Source organism: Amphiprion ocellaris, chromosome 4, assembly GCF_022539595.1.
Source record: "Amphiprion ocellaris isolate individual 3 ecotype Okinawa chromosome 4, ASM2253959v1, whole genome shotgun sequence".
Lineage (NCBI taxonomy): Eukaryota > Metazoa > Chordata > Actinopteri > Pomacentridae > Amphiprion > Amphiprion ocellaris.
The window spans coordinates 3,296,927-3,320,763 of record NC_072769.1 but is presented as its reverse complement, the minus strand read 5'-3'; the positions used below and the strand labels follow the sequence as shown (position 1 = coordinate 3,320,763).

The 23,837-nt window shown below is 41.4% G+C and overlaps 1 long non-coding RNA gene across 1 annotated transcript; it reads left to right on the top strand.

Moving 5' to 3' along the window:
- The first annotated feature begins 17,789 nt into the window (after window positions 1-17,789).
- LOC129348816 (uncharacterized) lies at window positions 17,790-19,447 on the top strand. Its single transcript, XR_008601514.1, has 2 exons — window positions 17,790-18,500; window positions 18,655-19,447. It is a non-coding gene; the product is annotated as an uncharacterized LOC129348816 (long non-coding RNA).
- The last annotated feature ends 4,390 nt before the right edge of the window (window positions 19,448-23,837 follow it).

Sequence of the window (23,837 nt, the reverse complement as noted above, 5' to 3'; positions counted from 1 at the left end):
GGATGGATGGATGCATGGATGAATAGATGGATGTTGGATGGATGATGGATGATGGATGATGGATGGATGGATGGATGATGGATGATGAATGGATAGATGGATGGAAGGATGATGGATAGATGGATGGATGGATGGATGGATGGATGTTGGATGGATGAATAGATGGATGGATGATGGATGGATGGATGAATAGATGGATGATGGATGGATGGATGGACAGAACTTTTCCCCAGGTTATCATCTCAGCACTGTTCCCTCTAAGCAGTGTGTGTGTGTAATTGCACACTGCTGACATGGTCTCCGCACACAGAAAATCTGCACTGCGCACAAAAAAAATCCAACCTAAATTGAAAATAAAATAAACACGTAACAATTCATTCTGTGCTATTTTTCAGTGTGAGTCAGTGAGTGACTGGCAGCCAATGATGCGATTCACATACATATTCACGCAGCTAATCAACATCATTGACAGGCGTCGTTCTGTGCAGCCACTGTTGTTCTAGCTAGCAGAGCGGTGTGGTCGATGTGGAATGAAGACACGCTAATGATGCTAAGTGCTGCTTATACTGACCCTTTATAGTAATGGCAAAACGAATGGGCAGTGGCACATTCCCTCACCAAGCCAAAGTAAAAAAGAAATGCGGTTCTTTTAAGATGGAATCGTTCTTTATTTGACAATTAATTGTTGCGTCCCGTATTGAATCAATACGGGATACAAATTGTTCTGTATTTTCATAAATGTCCCGTACATGTCTGTCACACACTCATTAAAACTGTTCAATGAACAAAATAAAACAGGAAATATTAAGGGCAGCCATTTTCATCTTCGTAGGACCTTTGTAGCGAGGACCTGATGCGAGGTCCAGCAGATAGACCTCAGACTTCTCTGTGTACCCGGTCCTATGGTCCTATGGTCCTATGGTCCTATGGTCCTATGGTCCTGTCTCTGGTTGCCTGGTTACAGACGCTGCTGCTCCTGCGTGTTTAAAAATGTCTACACCTGAAACTCCACCACGTCCAAAGAAGCAAAAATGTTTGCAAATGTACAGACGTGAGTGGGAAGAGTGGAAGCCCTGGCAATGGATACAAGGCAAACTATGTTTTCTGTTGCTCATGGATTAGCTGAAGTAAGGCAGCATCAACATGTAAGAAACATGAGAACAGAGAGAACCCAACCAGTAGGTCACAGTTTATCATCATCTAATCATCTCCTGAAGTCCATATGGTGAGAGACATCAGTATCTGGTTGTTCATTTACCAGAGGATGCTTATAATCATGCTGATGTGGTCTGTACTCGACAGTATTTTAGTGACTCAATAAATGCCTAAGTTGTTTATTTTAAAAAGCTTTTTCATTTTTAATAAACATTTATCTAATAGCCAATATGTAATCAATAAATGGCCTTTGCCTATCTAAAGAAAAACTCACTCGGAACACTGATATGCTAACAGTAGTAAATAAATCAATAAATACATGCATACACACAAAAATAAGTTAATACATTAACTGTGTTAAGATTAGATTTAGATGAAAAAAAGTACAGAATTTCTTTGTCCAGTATTCTGTATTTCATTGTTTATGTTTTTGCAGAATCCAGTATTACTCACTGGTTGCTCATTACATTTTATTAGTTTGATTTCACTGTTTAAAATGATGCCACCTCTTTTCAGACAGAACCTGTGATAATAAAACAATACAAAATTTTTAGTTCCGTGTTATTAAAGCACTTAAAGCTTTAAGTATGGCTAAATGCTTTTTTCAAAATTAAATATATCACTCCTTAGGTGGTAGTGGCCCCAAGTTCAGTAAAGTTGGAAAGATATTCACAGATTCAGACTTCCAGCATCAATAACTCATTAGATATAGGTTGTCAAAACATAAACGGTGCCTCTTTCCAGTTGTTGCAAGGCAGACAATGTGCTACAAGCCCAGTTTTATCAAAAGTAGCTGTCTTTCAAGCTACAGGAATAACATTGGTGTCTATGGAGTGAACAGGGTCCGTCTGCAATTTGCAAAACTGCTGCAACAGTAAAGAGAGACAAATATTCAATAACTTCACTCTTATACATTGTAGTGTCACTAAAATCACTGCAGCCTTCAACTGGCTCCTGTTGACAAAGTGTTTTAACAGAAATGTAAATGCTGTAATTTGATTCTTTTAATGAACCATGTAACTTGAATGGATGTGATGCTGGTGTGACCACAGTGCACACGTCTGATGTTGCTCACAGTGGTCCAAGGAATGCTCAGGGAGTTTGTGTGTTTGCTCACACTCAGGAAAAATTACAGGGAACATTACATCTCAGTATTATAGCTGTATTTAGTATCTACGGGGCTGAAGTGTCTACTTGTGATGATGGAATCCTCTGCTCCATTCTTGGGACTGGAGATCTGAAAACAGAAAATGATCCAACCATTCCTGTAACGCAGAAACACACCGTCTACATTTAAACATGACTTCCACCAGCAGGCCTGCTAGGACAAAGGTTTCTAAAAGTCTTTGTGTCGTCATTTTGAATCTTTTTCTGGCTGTTTGTAGTTATTGCTGCTGTTGGTCCCTTTGCATCTTCATTCATTATTTTGTGATTTTTTATCATCTCTTGGTGGTTCTTCTGAGATCATTAGCTGCTGTTTTAGTGGTTCAGTATCTCTTTGGGTCACTTACGGTTGTTCCATAAACTCTTTGACTATCATGATAACCATCAGTTTCAGCCCTAGTGGGGTTCTAGGATGGTTCATCAGGCTCCCTCCTCACCACACATCTCCATTACAAACCCTCTGCTCAGTGCAGTGTTTCCCAACCTGGGGTCCGCACCCCCACAGGGGGGCGCCAGAGATCTGAAGGAGGACATGAAGCTTTGTCTGCTCTGAGGCTGTGATGTTATAAAAAATTGATTTTTACATTCTGGATAAAATCAGAGTAACAGACTCACTGTGTCATCACAAGTCTACCTATAAAACAATTTAAAAACACATTTATTTGGTCTTTCTTCAGGTTGGCTCTAGTTCATCCAGATTCATTAGTTTGTGTTACAGTTAGAAAATTACTGACGGAAACGGTGTCTGAAAAACGCAAAACGGGTGAAGATTCATCAGTACCTAAAAACTCCGGCTATACTTCGAGAGTTACCTTAAATTTGGTTTTATTAAAGGGCAAGACAGAATTGTGTTATTTGTGGTGAAATGCTCGTAAATGACAGCATGAAACCAGTGAATTACGGCGACGTCAGGAAACAAAACACAGTTCGGTAAAGTCAGAAAGATATTCACAAATTTGGACTTCTGGCATCAATAACTCATCAAATATACGTTGTCTAAACATAAACAATGCCTCTTTTCCACCATTGTAAGGTAGACAATGTGCTACAAGCCCAGTTTAATCAAAAGTAGCTGCAGAAATAACATTGTTGTCTATGAGCAGCTGGTTGTGCGACGAGTGAACAGGGACCATCTGCAAAATGCAAAACCACTGCAAACAGCAAAGACACAAATATTCAACAAATTTACTGCAGCCATAAACTCTCTCCTCCTCGTCATAGTACAACTCTTGAACTCTTGGTTTGATATAAAATATAATTTTTTTGTAATTTTAGGGAATTTTCTATTAGTAATACAATTCAGTAACTTCCCTCTTACATTTTGTTGTGTACTTATGTGGTGGTGGTGCAGCTTATAGTGGGGGCTCCAAGCCACACAGGTTGGGAACCACTGCTCTAAAGCACACAATGTAACGTCATTTCCAACTCAGTGATGACAGAAGGCAGGTTAGTTTATTTTCTTTGTCGTGAACATAAATCTCATCCATGGAGAAGAGAAGGTTCAAATCAAAGTTATCTTCATCTGCAGTCCTTGTTAAACTCATCAAAGTACGAATAAATTGAACATATTCTGCTTGCAGCTGTTCCTGTTACTGACTGCTGGTTCATTAACAGTCTAGTCTGAACTGCTGTTTTTATCACCCTCTGTCCAATATGTCAGATTTTACTGTCCACATGTCTGTAGAGGCTGACAGGCTGTGGATCCACCAATCAGAAGAAGAATGAGTCTGATCTACCTTTTAATACTTACTTTACCGTTTTAGTGTCAGCATACAGTGGATGTTGGTTGTGTAGTGTTAGTGGTGTTTTGTTTATCTCTCTGTCACACTTTGACTTTTATATTTTATGTTTTATAGAAGATAAAGTCAGTGTCAGATCTGTCCTTTCTGCTGAACATCGTTCCTCCATTCAGCTCGTGCATCGTTCATTCCAAAGACTCTGAAACTTCTGTCTTAGGTTTAATCCCACACTTACATTTTCTACACTGTGACCCCGAATGCACCACACACACACACACACACACACACACACACACACAGCCGTCCAGCCAGGCTTTCATGTCGTCCTGCATCTGAACAAACATTCAGCTTCATCAAACACTCCCACTGCGTCAGCATGAAGTCTGCAAACACAGATGTTTGAGCTGCTTTCTGCAAATATCTACACTAAACATTAGACATTAAAAACATTAAACATGGGTGATTCTTCTCCTAACCAACAGTCAGAAGGTGAACTGAGTTTAAAAGTTTCCAACAAGTGTAAAATTTTTGTCCTCTTCCTGGTTTCATTAAAGAAAACAATGACCCCGTCTGTTTGGTCACTGAGCATTTCTATAAATCTGAATTTATAGAAAACAAGTGTTTTCAGATCTTTAGTCAGCTTAATGGACTTCAGACTGGTCTCCTTGGAGAACTACGTACCAGTCAAACTGTCCTCACTTCCATAAAATGACTAGAGTGGAGAAAAGACGGTGAGAAACTGGTTGACAGTGGAACAGTGATCCCAGGATGGTTCTTGGTCTGAAGAGAACTGCTGATTGTCTGTGGAGATCCTCAGTCATTCTAGCAGCTTTGGTAGAAAACAGCTAGACTTGAAGACATTTCATCTTCATCCAAGAGGTTTCTTCACTGACTAAGAGAAGAAGCCTCAGATATTTATAGGTATTTATAGTCACACCAACCATTAACCACCAGGACTCACCTGTCCCTAGGTGTGAATGTGATGAAACCAGGAGGTCCAGCAGCAGTAATAATGTTACTGGAGCTCCTGGTTTACACAACAGAGGATGTGAATCTGCCAGGAGTGACTACAGATGTTAATGTAGTGTAACTACTTTTGTACTCGTTAATTTCGGGGCACCATCTCAGTTTACTGTGAAAATGATCAATTTATACAAAGTCTCAAAGAGACTTTGATTAAAATGAAATTGATCAGTCTGTTTTCTGAAAGTCTAAAGTTCTGACTGAATTACCGCTGATACCGCTGGGGCTCGGCTGGAAGATTTATTCAAAGCAACGTTACAGAAATCATAGACGTGTTGTAACACGAAGTTAAACAGTCTGGGTTAGAATTAATTCACAAAGATCAAATCGTAAATTGTGCACAAATTTTACAGTTAGAAAAAGATAAATCCTGACGCAGCAACAAGTAACGAGCCAATATAAACCTGAATCACTGGGTAGAATGCTTTAGCTGGCTGGATTTACTCAGTAGTAGTTAATATATTACTTTGTGGGAACGTTGGTTTAAAATCGCGTCACATGGGGAACCAATTAATAATGTATGTAGTGTTACTACTTTTGTAGTTAAATTGCACTTATTAATTTAGGGGCATCATCTCAGTTTACTGAGAAAATTATCAAGTCTCAAAGAGACTTTTATTAAAATGAAATTGATCAGTCTGTTATCTGAAAGTCTGAAGTTCTGATTAAATTGACCTCCGTTCATGTTTGGCTAGTTTCCCTGTGATTGTAGGGTTCATGTCTGGCTAGTTTCCCTGTGATTGTAGGGTTCATGTTTGGCTAGTTTCCCTGTGATTATAGGGTTCATGTTTGGCTAGTTTCCCTGTGATTGTAAGGTTCATGTCTGGCTAGTTTCCCTGTGATTGTAGGGTTCATGTTTGGCTAGTTTCCCTGTGATTGTAGGGTTCATGTCTGGCTAGTTTCCCTGTGATTGTAGGGTTCATGTTTGGCTAGTTTTGCTGTGATTGTAGGGTTCATGTCTGGCTAGTTTCCCTGTGATTGTAGGGTTCATGTTTGGCTAGTTTCCCTGTGATTGTAGGGTTCATGTCTGGCTAGTTTCCCTGTGATTGTAGGGTTCATGTTTGGCTAGTTTCCCTGTGATTGTAGGGTTCATGTCTGGCTAGTTTCCCTGTGATTGTAGGGTTCATGTTTGGCTAGTTTCCCTGTGATTGTAGGGTTCATGTCTGGCTAGTTTCCCTGTGATTGTAGGGTTCATGTCTGGCTAGTTTCCCTGTGATTGTAGGGTTCATGTCTGGCTAGTTTCCCTGTGATTGTAGGGTTCATGTTTGGCTAGTTTTCCTGTGATTGTAGGGTTCATGTTTGGCTAGTTTCCCTGTGATTGTAGGGTTCATGTCTGGCTAGTTTCCCTGTGATTGTAGGGTTCATGTTTGGCTAGTTTTCCTGTGCTTGTAGGGTTCATGTCTGGCTAGTTTCCCTGTAATTGTAGGGTTCATGTTTGGCTAGTTTCCCTGTGATTGAAGGTTCATGTCTGGCTAGTTTCCCTGTGATTGTAGGGTTCATGTTTGGCTAGTTTTCCTGTGACTGTAGGGTTCATGTCTGGCTAGCTTTCCTGTGATTGTAGGGTTCATGTTTGGCTAGTTTCCCTGTGATTGTAGGGTTCATGTTTGGCTAGTTTCCCTGTGATTGTAGGGCTCATGTCTGGCTAGTTTCCCTGTGATTGTAGGGTTCATGTTTGGCTAGTTTCCCTGTGATTGTAGAAGCTCCGTTTATGCTTCGGTTGTTTATTTTCATGGATGGACGGTGCACGCTGATGACGTTTTGTTCTTCATTCATGACGACTCACGTACATTGTAGGTTGAGATTCGTTTTCATCGTGCAATCAGAGCAAACTTCACGTCGTGCCCAAAGATTATTAGATTCATGTGGTACAGTGGAGCAAGCTGGGAACTAATATGATTGTTAAAATCACACAGTGGGGAGAGGCCTTTAGAGTTAGTCCCATATGTAGTTTCAGCCGTCACACACATACTGTAAGGAAAACGAATGTGACACCATTTGCTCCATGGTGAGGTTGATCACAACAGGCTCCTGCTGTAATTCTCTTCTGTGACAGTAATGGAGGTCCATCCAAGATGGCAGCTTTATGATGGGTTTAGGTCCAGAACCTAAATAAAGGGGGTTTGCTACCTGGCTTGACCTCTTCCTGGAGGTCTTCTTGAGGTCATCCAGAGAATGCCGAGAGTGTTCAAAGCAGGAATCAAAGAATCTAAAATATAAAACATGTTCTGACTTATTTCACATTTTTTTGTTTCCTACATAACTCCAGATGTGTCCATTCATAGTTTGATGCCTTCAGCGAGAATCTACAATGGAAATAGTCATGAAAATAAAAACTATTAAATGAAAAGGTGGGTCCAAACTAAAGACTGGTATTGTATAGCTACAGATTTGAAACTGTAGAGCCAAGTGAGTGAGAATATGTGTTGTGATGCTGACACAGAACCTGTGTAACAAGCATCTCTGTGATGTTTCTGGATCAATCAGGTGCTGAAGTTTGGAAAAATCCTTCCTTTAATTACCTCACACACACCTCAAAGAACTGCTGCTTGTGGATGTCTGTCCATTAATATGATGGTAAAGTCATATTAAAGGTATGGAGTCATGTCTGAAAGGGGTTCACATAGAAGACAGAACAAATACACAGACCTGGACATGTACATGATGAGCATTAGGCTAACAGAAAACCTAACCTGGTTATATTTAAAGTACGCATCAGATGTGAACAGTGTGCATTTATTATCATTTAAATGTCAAATGATTGAACTGTATGATTTCTATGTTGACAATCAGAGTGTAAACTAAATAAAATTTTAAAAGAACTATGTTATAAATGCAACCCAATCTCATCTGTTCCATTAAAACTTAACTGAGTGTTCGTGTGATATCCAGTTAGCCTAATGCCATGAAGATGGAACACAAGAACTTTCTTAGTTCTGGACCCATTCACTGTGTCTGTATGTCTGCAGCATGGCTCCTTAGGGGAAAAAAATGTCCGAAAAACTAAAAAATCTGCCTGTGAGACTTCACAAAGACAAGAAATTATACAGGGAGATTAGTGAGCAAATAAAAAATCAGAATTCAGGAGTTACAGAACAAGTCTTAGTACCACTAATCAGAGTGATAATCACTAAATGGATCATCAGGCTCTGGAAAACAAGCTACAGCAGGGATTATAGATATCCAAAGCACACAGGAGCTTGTAAAGAAGAACAAAACTACATGCTGGATCTAAAAGAACACCTTTAGAATACTTTACAACATCAGCATCACTGGCTGATGTTAACATAAACTGGACTATATCATTACCACCCCAAACCATAAAATTTGCACAGACATTCTTGCACTGCACATCTTTGCACTTTTAAACTTTATTTTTATTTTTATTTTTTCTGTTAAAAATTTTGCCACCCTTGTATATATTGTAAATAAAACTGCTGTAACAATGTAAATTTCCCCTGGAGTGGGGAGAAATAAAGAACTTTATCTTATCTTATCTTATCTTATCTTATCTTTAAAGAGGAATGTAAAGCAACACATCCCATCCAGCAATGAGCTGAAGAATCAGCCTTCAGAGGTGGAAGAACATCTCTGTAGAAACATCTACAACTCTGGTGTCCTCCAAATCTGTCGTCAGAAATAAAAGTGGACACACAAAGTATTGAAAGAAAGATAGATCTGGAAGTCAGTATGAATCATTTGATATTTAGGTGATATTTCACTCACTTCTAATATGTAATGTTTATTTTTTATTCAGTACAAATCAAGAATAAAGTTAATTTCTAGGATCCAGGGTTGACTTTTCTCATCCAGGACTACAAACTGATTTAGTCTTCAGCTGCAGTGATCCTCAGAGGTTTGACTAAGCTGATTAAAATGATTTTTAGTCAGAACAAACATTAAAGAGATGGTATATGTACAAAATTAGAAACCATCCTGGCCACGCTGGATTTGTTTTATGAAGCATGTCGGCATCAAACGGCTTTTATTTACTGTGTAGTTCTGACAGGAGAGCCTCCAGCAGCAGAACATTCAACCCGCTTACATCAGAGTTTCATCAGCTTTCTCCAGTTCAGTTCTCCAATCTGAAAGAGAAACACAGAGACAGGCTGACATGTGGAAGGCCTCAGGGTGATTTCATCATCACACGCTGGCAGAACCAATCAGCTTTCTGCTCTGAGTCACTGTACAGTCACTGTCTACTGTACACCATCAGCCGCCTGTAGCTGACAAACCACCAGCTAGAGCTGAGAGCAGGGAAACAGGATACAAAACATGAGGAAACAGAGCTGGGAGCAGGAAAACAGGCTAGAAAACACAAGAAAACAGTCAAATATAAACCCAACAAAGCAGAGAAGAGGCCTCTGGTTTTACAGCAGGATGTTCTCTCTGTGTTCAAAGCCTGAAAAGGTAGAGCTAATTAAAAATGTGGCTTTGTGGCAGCTTTCTCAGGTGCTGAGATTCTTTACAGTTTAACTTAACTTCATTGTTTCTTCAGATTAAACCATCAACCTCGATGCTGGGATGTTTCCCTGAACAGTTATCAGATGTGGAACATTCATCAGTCCACTGAAGTGACTGATTCTAGTCATTCAGACGTTGTCACCTTTCCGTTAATGTTCCTCCTAGATCACCCAAACAGCCGGAGAGCATCATAGTACGCTCCGTATTCATCATCCACATCAGTCCAGTCAGTCCACCGTGTGATGTTTAAAGCCTGGGTTATGATTTCTGTACGAACGTGACAGAATTGAGATTTGTGGATTTGTAGAAGGACACCAGCAGATTCTCCTCCAGGTTGTTTCTCCTGAGGATTCTCAGGAAGTGGAGTCTTGTGGTTCTTGTTCTCCTGCAGGGTTAACAATCCAGGAGAGGGTGGTGGTGATGTGGACACCCAGAACTGTGAAGGACTGGACCCTTTCTATGGTCAGTGGATCTGGATCCAGGATGAGTTCTTTAGTTTCAGTGGAGTTCAATGTGAGGAGGTTCACTGAAGACCTTATCCCTGTAGTCACTCATCTCCACCTGAGATCCATCTCTGTGAGGTAAAGTTATAATACCTGCCCTCCATTTTATCAGTAAACGGTGCTAATAGTGAGGGAATCACTTCCTTAAATGTGGTTCCAGCATCGTCAGACAGACGTCTACTGCTGACCCACTGGTGGAATCAGGTCAGGAACATGGTGGAGAGGAAACTGATGTCTGAATATCAGAGAGGTGATTTTTTTAAAAAGGAATTGGGTTGAGCAGTTTTTAAAGATTTGAGGAACCAAGAATTTGCAGATTTTAAAGCAAAGTTTCAACCAGTGACTTTTACGAGAATTATAGTAAAAGCTTATGTTTAGTCTGACAGGAAGCAGATGCCTAGAACAGCTGTTTTACTAACTTTAGAAGGAGTTTCTACCCACTTATACTCTGTTAGGTCAACAGGTTTCTCCACTGCGCTGTCTGATGAGCTGGTATTGGAGCTGAAGAGCTCATAGAGGAGGACATGAATGACTTTTAACTTGTAGAAACTCTTACCTGCAGGATGAAGTGCTAATGGGAAGAACAGACAAAGACTGGCCTCACTGAACATCTGATGCTGGAGAGGTGAGATGTTGAGAAAGATGAAGGTTCATTAGTTGTAGCTCCATGGGTGGGATTGGTCTCATTCATGAACATGTGAAGATTTGTCACAAAAATTAGTCAGCAGCAGAAGAATGAGCTCAGGACCACCAGCAGTTCCCCAACATCTCCTGATTGTTTGATTCAACTCTTCATCTGTGGACGGCTGACCATACATCTGAAATGATTTATGATCATCCTGATCCCTCTTTACATTTATCTGTTGACTTTTCACAACACCAGCTTCACATGTGAGCAAACTGATGGACACAGAATAATCTGTTGATGATCAGGTCATCCTGTAAATATCCTAAATGCAGATTCCTAATTACAGGCGGGTAATCTCTGGGTTGACTTTTGATCAGACTGAAAAAAAATTCCTTCCCAAAGTGAAGGACTTCAAGAATCTCAGGATCTTGTTCACCAGCGATTGGAAAATGGAGTGAGAGATGGACAGGAGGATTGGTGCAGCGTCAGCAGTAATGTGGGTGTTGTACCGAACCGTCGTGGTGAAGAGGGAGCTGAGCCACAAGAAGAAGCTCTCAGTTTACCATCCATCAACGTTCCAACCCTCACCTATGGTCATGAACTCTGGGTAGTAACTGAAAGAACAAGATCATGGATACAAGCAGCTGAAATGAGCTTCCTCTGTAGGGTGTCTGGGCTCAGCCTTAGAGATAGGGGGAGAAGCTCAGACATCTGGAGGGAGCTCAGAGTAGAGCTGCTGATCCTTCACCTCTACAGGAACCAGTTGAGGTGGTTTGGACATCTGATTCTGACACCTCCAGGGAGACTTCCTTTGGAGGTTTTCTGAACACGTCCTCCTGGTAGGAGACCCCAGGGTAGACCCAGAACTCTCTGGAGGGATTATGTATCTCATCTGGCCTGGGAACGCCTCGGGATCCACCAGGAAGAGTTGGAAAGTGTTGGTGGGAGGAGGAACGTCTGGAATGACCTGCTTCATCTGCTGCCTCCACGACCCAACAGTGGATAAGAGGAAGACAATGGATGGATGGATTAAAATAATAATAATACAAATAAAATAGATAGCACATACCCTAAACAGTTGTTAGATATTTTTCTGTTTTTGTTGTTAAACAACTCAGAGCTGTTTTCAAACGCCACACATGAACCTGAGATATGCTTTTAATAACGACAAAATCTAAATAAATCCCTGCTAATGATAGCAGCTCTACCATCGGTGTTTGAAATAGATCACTACAGCAAACTGTAGCAGCATCCACTGTAAACACTGAAACACACACTACAGACTCACACATTGTTTTATTCATTTTGGAAACACTCCCTTCTGAGTGCAGTAAACAGCTGTTTGACTCTAAATGGAGGCCTGAAATGAAGGAATTTGCCAGCTTAATGTGCACTCAAGACCCTGCAGGACGAGGAAACTCCCAAATGTTCCTCACTGTATTCAATAAAGAACAGTAAACCTCCTGGTTCTGATGTCATCCAACCACTAAGATCATCCTCAGATCATCCTCAGCCCAGACAGGAAGCTGAGAGCAGAGTGTGGCGACAGCCAAAGAGTAGTATAATGTATGGAGAAAGTGTATGTGCATTCACCTGACCTCCACGCCCCATCAGTCCATCTGCTTTCCAGCCAGTAATATGGTTACCTTTTCCACGTGCTGGGAGCGCCGCCCTACAACTTCCTCATATCTGCCAGCCTCCAAAGCAGTATGGTGGCAAGTCAGCGAGATGGTCCGTGGTGTTGGCCTCCCCACACAACCTCGACAACTTGTCCGCCGTTACCGGCTACTGATTGCTGGCGCAAACCGGACTTTGCCCGAAGGACGCCCAGCTGCAACGCGAGCATCTCCGCCGCACCCGTAAGACGGCATAGGCCTGTGAGTTTTGTTTATTTTTTCTTTACCCTTGTTTGTGTTTTCATCCTGCAGCACTTTTCGTTGGATTATTGGTTTCTTTGGAACTGAATGAACAGCCGTGACCTACTTCCTTGTTTGGTTCTTTTTTGTTGGATTATTCAGAAAACACGGAATGGACTATTTGAGTTTGATGGTACGAACTGTATACAAAGGGGACTAAGAAAAACCCGGACTGGACTTTCCGATAAAGAATTGTGTTGTTTATTGTGCTATTGTATTCTCTGCCTTATCTGTGGTGTGGTCAGAATATTTATTTTAATATTTGCTACCAAAGTTTCATGGTTCAGCATAGGACCTTTGTAGGGTGCAACAGTGCATTTTAGTTGAACCGCTACAAGTGGATTCATTTAGGGTGAGAGAAATCCATCAACAGCTTCTCCCCTGAGCTCAGCTTTAATAACCAGCGCTGTGACGTCACCTCCACTCAAGTCAGGTTTCATCCCACACACACACACACACACACACACACACACACACACACACACACACACACACACACACACACACACACACACACACACACACACGACTGGACAGGATCGACATTAGAGAGGGATGTGGAGATAAAATATTCCCTGTGATGTTCCAGAAGTCTGATCTGGTCTGTGATCGATATGGACAAGACAAATCAAAACAGGAAGTAATCATGTCTGTATATCCATGGACACACTACACACAGGAGCAGCTCATAAATAACGGTGTTGGTTTTAATGACACCAGAGTAAACAAACCTAAAAACAGGGCTGAAAGTTCTTGTGTTGCAGGTACATGGGCCAGACGTGGCCATCGAACAGGCCGGGGGGGTCTGGCACCGTAACGTAAAATCATTTGCTTTTGGTTCGGTAGACAGACTAACTCTAGACAGACAGGGTTAAGGGTTAGAACCCCAGACAGACAAACTCTAGACAGACAGGGTTAGGGTTAGAACCCCAGACAGACTAACTCTAGACAGTCAGGGTTAAGGTTTAGAAGCCCAGACAGACTAACTCTAGACAGACAGGGTTTAGGGTTAGAACCCCAGACAGACTAACTCTAGACAGACAGGGTTTAGGGTTAGACCCCAGACAGACTAACTCTAGACAGACAGGGTTTAGGGTCAGAACCCCAGACAGACTAACTCTAGACAGACAGGGTTTAGGGTTAGACCCCAGACAGACTAACTCTAGACAGACAGGGTTTAGGGTCAGAACCCCAGACAGACTAACTCTAGACAGACAGGGTTTAGGGTTAGACCCCAGACAGACTAACTCTAGACAGACAAGGTTAAGGGTTAGAACCCCAGACAGACTAACTCTAGACAGACAGGGTTTAGGGTTAGACCCCAGACAGACTAACTCTAGACAGACAAGGTTAAGGGTTAGAACCCCAGACAGACTAACTCTAGACAGACAGGGTTAAGGGTTAGAACCCCAGACAGACTAACTCTAGACAGACAGGGTTAAGGGTTAGAACCCAGACAGACTAACTCTAGACAGACAGGTTAGCCACAGGTTGATACTCATGTACTGCAGGGATTGTTGCAGTTTGATTGGAGAGGAGAAGTGGGCAGTGGTCCAATCAGTCAAGAGCATAGGACTGAACTTCCAGGCCTATCAGAACAGATGAGGGGTGGAGAATGCTCATCAGTCAGGTATATTGTGAAGATCACACAAACCATCTTCACACACGTCGTTCAGGAAGGGTTCAGCACAAGGAAGGAAGGCTACCAGGGCTCAGAGAGAGCAGCGCTACCTTCCTGTAGCTGCTGTAATGAGTTTACTGGGTAAAGCTCACTTTCAGCTTCTATCATGTGGGTGTTAAGATGTTTACGATTTCCTTCATGTTCCCACAAAAGCTGAATTTCACACTGAACTACTAAAATGCATGAGAGGAGAAAAAACAACAGATATTTGTGTTCAAACGTGGCATCAGGAGCTGTCTCTTCTCTCAGTCAGCTCAGAATGGACGGCTTCGACACAACTTTTTAAAATGGAGTATTTTACAGAAGGTAAGGCAGCCTTTTATAGTTTACACAGTCTGAAAATTGGCAATAGAAGAGAATAGAATAGAATAATACAGAAATCAATCTGTAACAGCGGCATGTTAAGATCCAGACAACCCACAAACCCGACAGAACATCAACACTAAAGGTACGTGTCCAAAACCCATTCATTGTCTATGTGAAACGCACCGTGTTGCATGCTGGTCCGGTTGCGTTTAAAGCTGGGATCTGATGCATCTTCCCAGAACGGGCTGCAGCTCATTTGCATAAAGTATGCTACGTGTCTGCTAGATTAGCTTTCCCTCCATGTAAATGCGCCGTATCTTGTGGGCAGTCACTAGCACCCACTAGAGGCCACTAGAGATCACATGACGAGTCCGGTAGATCCGTTGGACCAACATGGCGGCTTGGCTGCAAACTTCATTATTATGAAAACAGTTCAGTGCAAAGTATTTCTGAAAGCATCTGAGGTGAGAAATAATCTGTGCAGCAGCCGAATCTGTCCTGGTTTTAGTTCACCGACGGATAGCTTAGACTTTCGACCAAAGTTTCGCGATGCGTCAGATCTCTGCTTCAGAGAGATGCCTCGGATCACAGCTGGAAACGCACTGCAACCGGACCAGGGGTCCGTTTCACGAAGCAGGTTCAACAAACTCTGAGTTTAACCCTGAACTCTGAGTTGATCTACTCTGAGATAGAAAACTCTGAGTTTTCGGTTTCACAACGGCTGATTTGAGTTGGTTTAATCAACTCGGAGTAGTTTCACCCGGAGTTAAGCGCGTGCACCACAACTCTGAAAAGCCAGTATCAATGGAGCGCCGATTCGACGAGTCACCATGGCAACAGGGAAGCGGAGGACTACACCGCTTGAATTGGAAATCTTAATGCGCTTATATAGCGAGTTTGAACATGTTTTTAGAAAGAAATGCAGCACCTGCAGCTGCAAAAGAGAGGGAGACGGTGTGGGAGAACATTGCTGCCCGGGTCAATGCGTAAGTTTAAATCACAGTAATATTACAGGAAAACTGTTTGAATAGTAGCCTATTAAGTTATTTCATTTAGGTGCAATCCTGCAGGGGAGAAGCGCATGTGGCAGCAGCTGAAGATGAAATATAAAAACATATTTAAAACAGGTAAGAAGTCGGCATAATCTCATGGAGCTACCTCATTTTGATCATGTTTTACATTGTAAAGTAGCCTAAATATTAAGTGGCTGTTTGACTGTGCAGTGGTTTTATCCCACACACAGCCTAAATGTCTGCATCCATATCATGTTCTGTTAAATAATTAAGCCTATTTAAACTAACACATACTTCTACTCAGCCAACTATATATATATATATATATATATATATATATATATATATATATATATATATATATATATATATATATATATATATATGTATATATAGACACACACACACACAGAGCCTTGATGGCTCTGACAGGTTTATGTCCAGGGATATTATATTATATCCATATTAAAAAAAACTTCCATTTGTAAAGAACCGCAGCACAACACACAATATCTGCTGGGATGTGAGAGCATGACTGTGGTTGGTAATGTTGTAAATGTAAGGATGGATTAGGTTGGATGTAGATTATGGACTGTGATTTGAAACGGTACCTCTCTAAAAGATAATTGTCCAGAAGTGCGAGAGAATCCATGCACGGTCTGAAAACAATCTCCCGACGAATATTTAATTCTCTGTGCAGTAATTCTGCTCCTTCATCTACTGGATCGTTAATAAAAAGACATGACATTTACAGACGGCAGAACTAGACTTCGCCAAAACTCGCCAGCTGAATGAATGAATGAGAAAATCAAATCGCGTGTGACTGAAAGAGGGCGGAGACTGAGAGAAACTCGAGGTTTACTGAGAAAAACCTGGTCCCGACCAGGTTAGAGTCATAGAGTCTGTTACTATGGTAACTGACCGAGAGTTTAAGTTACCCCTCTTTGTGAAACAGGCTAGAGTTACCCCTCTGTCTCTGGTTTGAGTTACCTCCCTTTGTGAAACGGAAAACTCTGAGTTTCCCTCATTTCAGGGTTAACAAACCTGCTTCGTGAAACGGACCCCAGCATGCAATGAGGTGCGTTTGACATAAACATGAATGGGATATGGGAAATTGCCGGATCTAGACTCGACTTCTAATTTATGCAAATTCGATGCAGCATGCAGAGATCTGACACTCCAGAACAGTGGTTCCCAACCTGGGGTCCGCCAGAGATCTGGAGGGGGGCGAAGCTTTGTCTGCTCTGAGGCTGTGATGTTAGAAAAAAGAGATTTTTACATTCTGGATAAAATCAGAGTAACAGACTCACTGTGTCATCACAAGTCTACCTATAAAACATTTTAAAAACACATTTATTTGGTCTTTCTTCAGGTTGGCTCTAGTTCATCCTGATTCATTAGTTTGTGTTACAGTTAGAAAATTACTGACGGAAACAGTGTCTGAAAAACGCAAAACGGGTGAAGATTCATCAGTACCTAAAAACTCCGGCTATACTTCGAGAGTTACCTTAAATTTGGTTTTATTAAAGGGCAAGACAGAATTGTGATATTTGTGGTGAAATGCTCGCAAATGACAGCATGAAACCAGCGAATTATGGCGACGTCAGGAAACAAAACACAGTTCGGTAAAGTCAGAAAGATATTCACAAATTCGGACTTCCGGCATCAACAACTCATTAAATATACGTTGTCTAAACATAAATGATGCTTCTTTTCCATTGTTGTCAGGTAGACAATCTGCTACAAGCCCAGTTTAATCAAAAGTAGCTGCAGAAATAACATTGGTGTCTATGAGCAGCTGGTTGTGCTACGAGTGAACAGGGACCATCTGCAAAATGCAAAACTGCTGCAAACAGCAAAGAGACACAAATATTCAATAAATTTACTGCAGCCATAAACTCTCTCCTCCTCGTCATAGTACAACTCTTGAACTCTTGGTTTGATATAAAATATTTTTTTGTAATTTTAGGGAATTTTCTATTAATAATACAATTCAATAACTTCCCTCTTGTGTTTTGTAGTGTACTTATGTGGTGGGGGGGTGGTGGTGGTGGTGGTGGGGGGGGGGGGGGGGGGTGCAGCAGCTTATAGTGGGGGCTCCAAGCCACACAGGTTGGGAACCACTGCTCTAGAAGATGCTGTGAAAGCTCTGGGCTACTGATGACATGAATTCATAGATAATAAATACACCATAGAACAAAAGAAACAGTCTGAACTGTGAGCTGAATTTTACACATTTTTACTGGAAGTGTTGGAGGTTGGAGCAGAGCAGAATCTTTTCCTGTGGTTTTTATAGTATCAGACCCAGAAGCATCTCTGTATAACACCTCCACCTCTCTATCTTCTGCTGACAATATGAAGCATTTCCTTCTGCGTTTACAACAACACAGAAACCCACAGCGGTGAGTCACTGCTGTCATGTGAGTAAAAAAGCGGGAAAACCCTGCAACTGTCAAACCTGAACTGAAGTCATCGCTCTACCTCAGAAATGCTTTCACTTCCTTCCTACGTCTCTCATTTCCTTAGTAACACGAGAGTCTCAATCTAAACAGACAAAAGGATGAAGGTTTGCTCTGGAATTTAACCTCAATCTGAAATGTGTTCAAACACCATGAAAAACTAAAAAGACTTCAAGACTAAGATGAAGTTTTAGGTTGCTCAGCTGCCATAAAATACGTGTTTAGGCTTTACAATGAAATCCCTAAAAACTGTATCGGTTACATATTCTATTCAGTTTTTCCATGAGAATAATCCCATCTGACTGTAACTCTGCCTCTCCTTTATGTCACGGCTGTGACTAATGGCAGTGCTGTCTCCTCCTCTGGTGCTGGTTTACTCTCTCCTAGGTGTGCGTTGGCACAGAGGCTTGGCAGCAGGTGCTTCTGATCAGTTGTCAGCAGAACGCCAGCAGGTGGGAGTCATTCAATCAGCTACTCCGGCTTCTCCATACAACCAGATGCCACTCTGCATTCGACGCCGGACCGTGAACAGTCTAGTTACTGCTGCACACTGTTCAGTCTGAGCCTTGTTCTCGTGCTTTCAGTAATCCTGTTTTCTCTGTTTAGAACTGACTCCTGCCTGCTCGTGCCACCCAGATCTCCTGCTCAACCACCCGCTTACTACAAGATCCCTCACCTTTCCCTTGGCTCCTTTTGGTTCACTGATTCCCCAAAAATTCCCTGTTCACCTGAAGCATACACCTGCTGCCAGCCACGCCACTGTGAACACCAGCCACGCCACCTTGGACACCAGCCTTCCAGTCTGTCCACCACGGACACCAACTACATCACCACTGGCTACCGTACCATCTTGGAACAACTCGTCCTCCCTAGACTGGTCGGAACCTGGTCATAAATCCGGACCTCTCCCCCTGGCATTGTCAGTTAAATCTCCAAGCCCAAGCAATGCCAGACTTTATTATTAGACAAGTCCGCTTGTTCATTCTGTCAATTCTAATTGGCTTTTCGTGCAGTATTCTGCTTATATTCCTGGTTTAAAATTGTACCCCTTCGGGTTCATTTTCTAACTATTTCTAGCCCCGTGTTTGTGTTAGTCTAGTCTTGGGGTTTCCGATTTCAGGATTGCTGTTAGTCAAGAATTCTTTTAGTAATCTGTTCTGGTTATTCTTATTCAAATTTGTACTCCTGCCTTGGTGATACCATATGTGGGTTTACTTATCTTTGTTTTTCTAGTTTTGTGTAGCTAGTCCGTCTACCCTCTAGAGGGTATCAAGATATGCTCCACCTTTGGTGGTTTTGTTCATACTTCCGTTTCCAGTTTTCATATTTCCGGTATACAGTTGTAGTTGTTTGTATTTTTCCTGTGTTGTAAATATCATAAAATCATTGTTAAACTGTTCTCCTGTCTATAATCTCATTTCCTACACCAGAGCCTCTGTACCCGCCGTAACACTTTAGAATGTTGTCTATTTCTATATGTCTAATTTTTGAAAAATTCAGTCACATATATTCAAAGCAGAAACTGGTTCTGGATGAGAATAATGACACAGAAAGCCTCACCCAGTTGATAGCATTGGTTCTTTAGGATTGATCTGGATGAAACCTTGAACATCTGACTCTGGTTTTAAGGTAAAAATCCTCTGTCATGGAGCTGACTGTTGATTCCACTCAAGTCAAATGTTCTTCTCAGCAGTAACTGATAATGGATTGATAAAAGATTATTTATCTATGTGTTAACCAGAGTAGTGTGCTAATATAACTACCCTCTGACTGTTGGTGACCTCTGATCCATCTATACATCGACACCTTCTAGCTGTAAGCACTAATGGTGCTTTTCCACCAGCATCTACTCAGCTCAACTCTACTGGGTTTGTGAAGTTTTCCATCAGGATGTAGTTCCTGGTACCAGCTACTATTTTAGTTCCTACTGGGCCGGGGTTCCCAGCGAGCTGAGTGGAGCCAATAATGTGACGTTTACAGAGTGCAGGCTACTGATTGGACGGGGAGTGACGACACACCAGAGCGACTCCTTCACCAAAACCGGTGAGTGTTTTGTGACTTCAAGAAATTTTTACGTTACTTATCCTTGGTGTGGAGTTTAAACAAACAAGTATATTTTGAAAGTAACGTAGTCTCCTGTATGCAGACAATAAGCTAGCTAGTTAGCGATCAACGCCGACTCTGTGGCTGGGCCGCCGTGCTATAGTGACTCCACCCACGATGAGGTGGTACTCAATGTAATGGAAAACAACCTAAACCAAATTGAGAATCCAAGCTACTTTATGGAGGCTAATATTCAGCTAAGATCCTGGTGGAGAGACTTGGTCCTGGTGCGGAGCAGCAGCAGGTTGATCAGATCTAAGACCTCAGACTATCTGATGGTCCCGACCACAACACATCTCACATGTGCAGTATTTCTGTGTAGATTCTTAGTGATCCAAGCCATGGTGATCTTCCCCGGTAATCCTCTCACCCAAAGGCTTCTTCAGTTCAAGCTGACAGTAAGGGAATCTGAGATGTTTATGGACACCACCAACCCTCATGGCCAATGGTCCATCGACAGTCCAGGAGTCACCTGCCTAAAGGTGTGAACAGCTGTGAAACCACCATGGTGGTTGTCCAAGTCAAGTCAGGAGTGGCTCATGTTAACGATGGTGAAACTTTCTGGAGACAGATCTTAGCAGTGGGTTATATGTGGTGCTGTTTAGAGACGGTTCCTCCAGTTTACCACAGCTGTCCTCCTTTACACCTCTCTCAACTCACCTGTCCAGAATGTGTCCTCATAGTGAAGTGTCCCTTATTTATCAGGGAGGTTTCGGAGTCTTGTCCTGAGGAGCTGCTGTCTTGTTACGCTGTTGTTTATCCCCCCTGTCTTAGTCTGTCTACTACAGATCTGTAACTCCCAGTCAGTGGATCAAGACTGAAGAAGACTCTGGATGAGAGCTGAGATGTTTTCCAAAAACTAAAAAGTGGTTTAAATGCTCATAATTGAAACTACAGCAGAGTTCATGTAGAATAGATAGATAGATAGATAGACACAATGAATCCTGAGAATACTGCTGTGACCATTTTTCCTGAACATACAGTAGTTTTAATTGTTGTACATGTTAGGGTTTGATCACAGCGATACTCATGTAGTTTATTTATATATTTATAGAGCATATTTCAGAGGGTTTCTCAGAACACTGGGCCACCAGGAGACCCAGACCTTATATTCCTGTAGGCTGCTGTAGCTCTTTGTTCTGAGGGAAGCAGAAGTGAGAGATTATTGTCTGGATGAGGCTGAACGGCAGCTCTGCTCTGGACGTCAGAAAGCACCAGACGATGAAAACAAGCCCAACGTCTGCTTCCTGCTGGGCTGCGGTGAACTCAGCTCTTTGTCACACCGTGGTGAAGACAAAAAAAACATACAAACCACTTCCTGTCTCACTTCCTGTAGTAAAACGGTCATCTGCTCAGCCGAGCAACAGCAACCAAAACAGGAAGAGAGAGAAGGAGCTGCAGCGTGACGAAGCACGAAGACGATGGCTTCAGCAAACATAGCTGATGCCGCACAGGAAAGGAACAAAAGTAGCGATGACATGCAGAAGGATCGAGACTGGAATTAAAACCAGGAAACAACACCAACAGAAATCTAGGAGACTGTGTATACAGTGCAGAAAGGAGTTTAGTGTGGAGTTCCTCTTTAATAATCTAAAAAACACAACCAAACTAATAATAAAAACATCAATATTTGCCTTTATATCGGAGGATGCAGGACCTGATGACAAGTTTTAGGTTTAAATAGAAACCAAACTAAACATTGATGCTTCTCCACTGTTTCTTCTCTTTCCAGAGTAATCTCCCTCAGTGCTAAAATGTTCTGCAGTCGGTCTCTCAGCTGGAATCAATGAGGCCATCACTTATCTCCTGTCAGTCTGCTGACGTCCTCTTTAACCGGTCAGCAGGTTGTTCTGCTCCCTGACTTGCTGATGGATTGATTAATTGGTTCATTGATTCTGTGTCAGCTGGTTTGGATGCTGCTGTGAAACATGAACATGAGGCGTGTTCTCCTCTGATAACATGAAGCTAATGAGGCTGATTTACCTCCTCTGTGCTGAGGCAGCATCCTGATGGGCTCTAAATGACCCTCCAACACACAGGATGCATGTTTACAGCATGACCAACGTACTGTAGACCGGCTGGTGGGACCACAAACCCTCCAGGTTTCCACTCTGGCACCATACATGGAGAAGGCTGCAGATCTACCATCAAAATGTTTAACGGAAACATTAAATGTTGGTTTTCACACAGATTTACATTTCTGTCACCAATGAAGGCTGGTTATTGTCCCTCTTATTGTCTTTATTTACGAGCACCAAAAAATATTGCTTCCTTGTCTGAAAAAATATAAAAATTCAGCAAAAAAATTCCCCAAATTTCTGAAAATTTGCAAAAACTTCAGAGGGTTAGGGTTAGGGTTAACCTTAACCCTAACCCTATTCCAGTAATTCCTTAAAAGTTTCCCTTAAAAGTTTTATTTTAAAAAATTGCCCAAATTTGGCAAGAAAATTCCTTTAAATATTTACCAAAAATGAGAAAAATCTTCAAAAAAAATCCTAAAAAAATCTAGTGATTACATATATATCAGTAAAACTTCTTGTTTTCTTTAAGAACATTAAAAAAAAAATCAACCAAAATCCAGCGAAATTAGAATTAGAAGTAAAACTGCAAAAACATTTGAAAATACAGCTTAGTAATGGAAATAGTCTTTGCAACAGTGCTTTAGGCATATGATCAATTCTGGTAGCAGTCTGATATAATTGGGTTAAATTTTGAACTTTTTGGTGCAAAATCAGAATTTAGGCTGTTTTGACATGATTTAAATAGTTTTTTTGTATGATTAACTGGTAATTATATTCTGCTGTATCACACCGACCAAAAATCACAAGATATGGTTAGTCTTGGTTTTTAACTTCAGTAGAATTTAACTTTGAATCTGTTTGTCAAATTTTCGCTATTCTGTTGTTCCGTCCCGCTTAGAGAAAACCTTGTTAGCATAGCAATGAAATCTTTCTCAGTATCAAGTTTGCTATAGTATTCTTCTGTGCTGTAAAGCTTTTATACAGATGATGACGTGTAGCTTGTGACGTTTCAAATGTTTTCGTAATGAGGAAAAATCCTATTGAATTCTGTCCCGTCGTGTTGACAGGACTTTTGGCTCAGACCCCATGCCTTTCATCGTGGGGCATGTCCATTAAACAAGTAATAACATTTATTAAGCTGTGAGTCTGCAACGGCTATCATATCAAAATGCAAACTAGAGACATATAGTTAGTTAAAAAATACCAAAAACAATTGGTCACTTCGAGTGGTACTGATACTGGAGATTTTGGGTACGGACTACTATAAATACGGAAAAATGAAAGAACTAAATGTTAGTAATGAAAGGTGGACTGACATTTGTCATGTCTGTATTTTCAGAATGGTAAATTTAAACGGTTAGTTTTTATATTAATACAAGACTCGACTGTTCAATTTAGAAGTTCTGTGGTTATTAAGCCTCCTGTTGTCCTCATTTACGGGCACCAAAAAAAATTGTTTCCTAAAAATCAACCAAAATCCAGCGAAATTCGCTGGATTTTGGTTGATTTTTTTGTGAATGTTCTCAAGAAACATTTTTAACATTTCTTTTTTCCACCAAAAAATTTTCAATAATTTTCCAAAAATGTTGAAAATGTGGACATCATGAGTTTCACTATGAAAATCTATATTTTTTTCCCACATTTTCAAACTTTAAAATGAGTCAA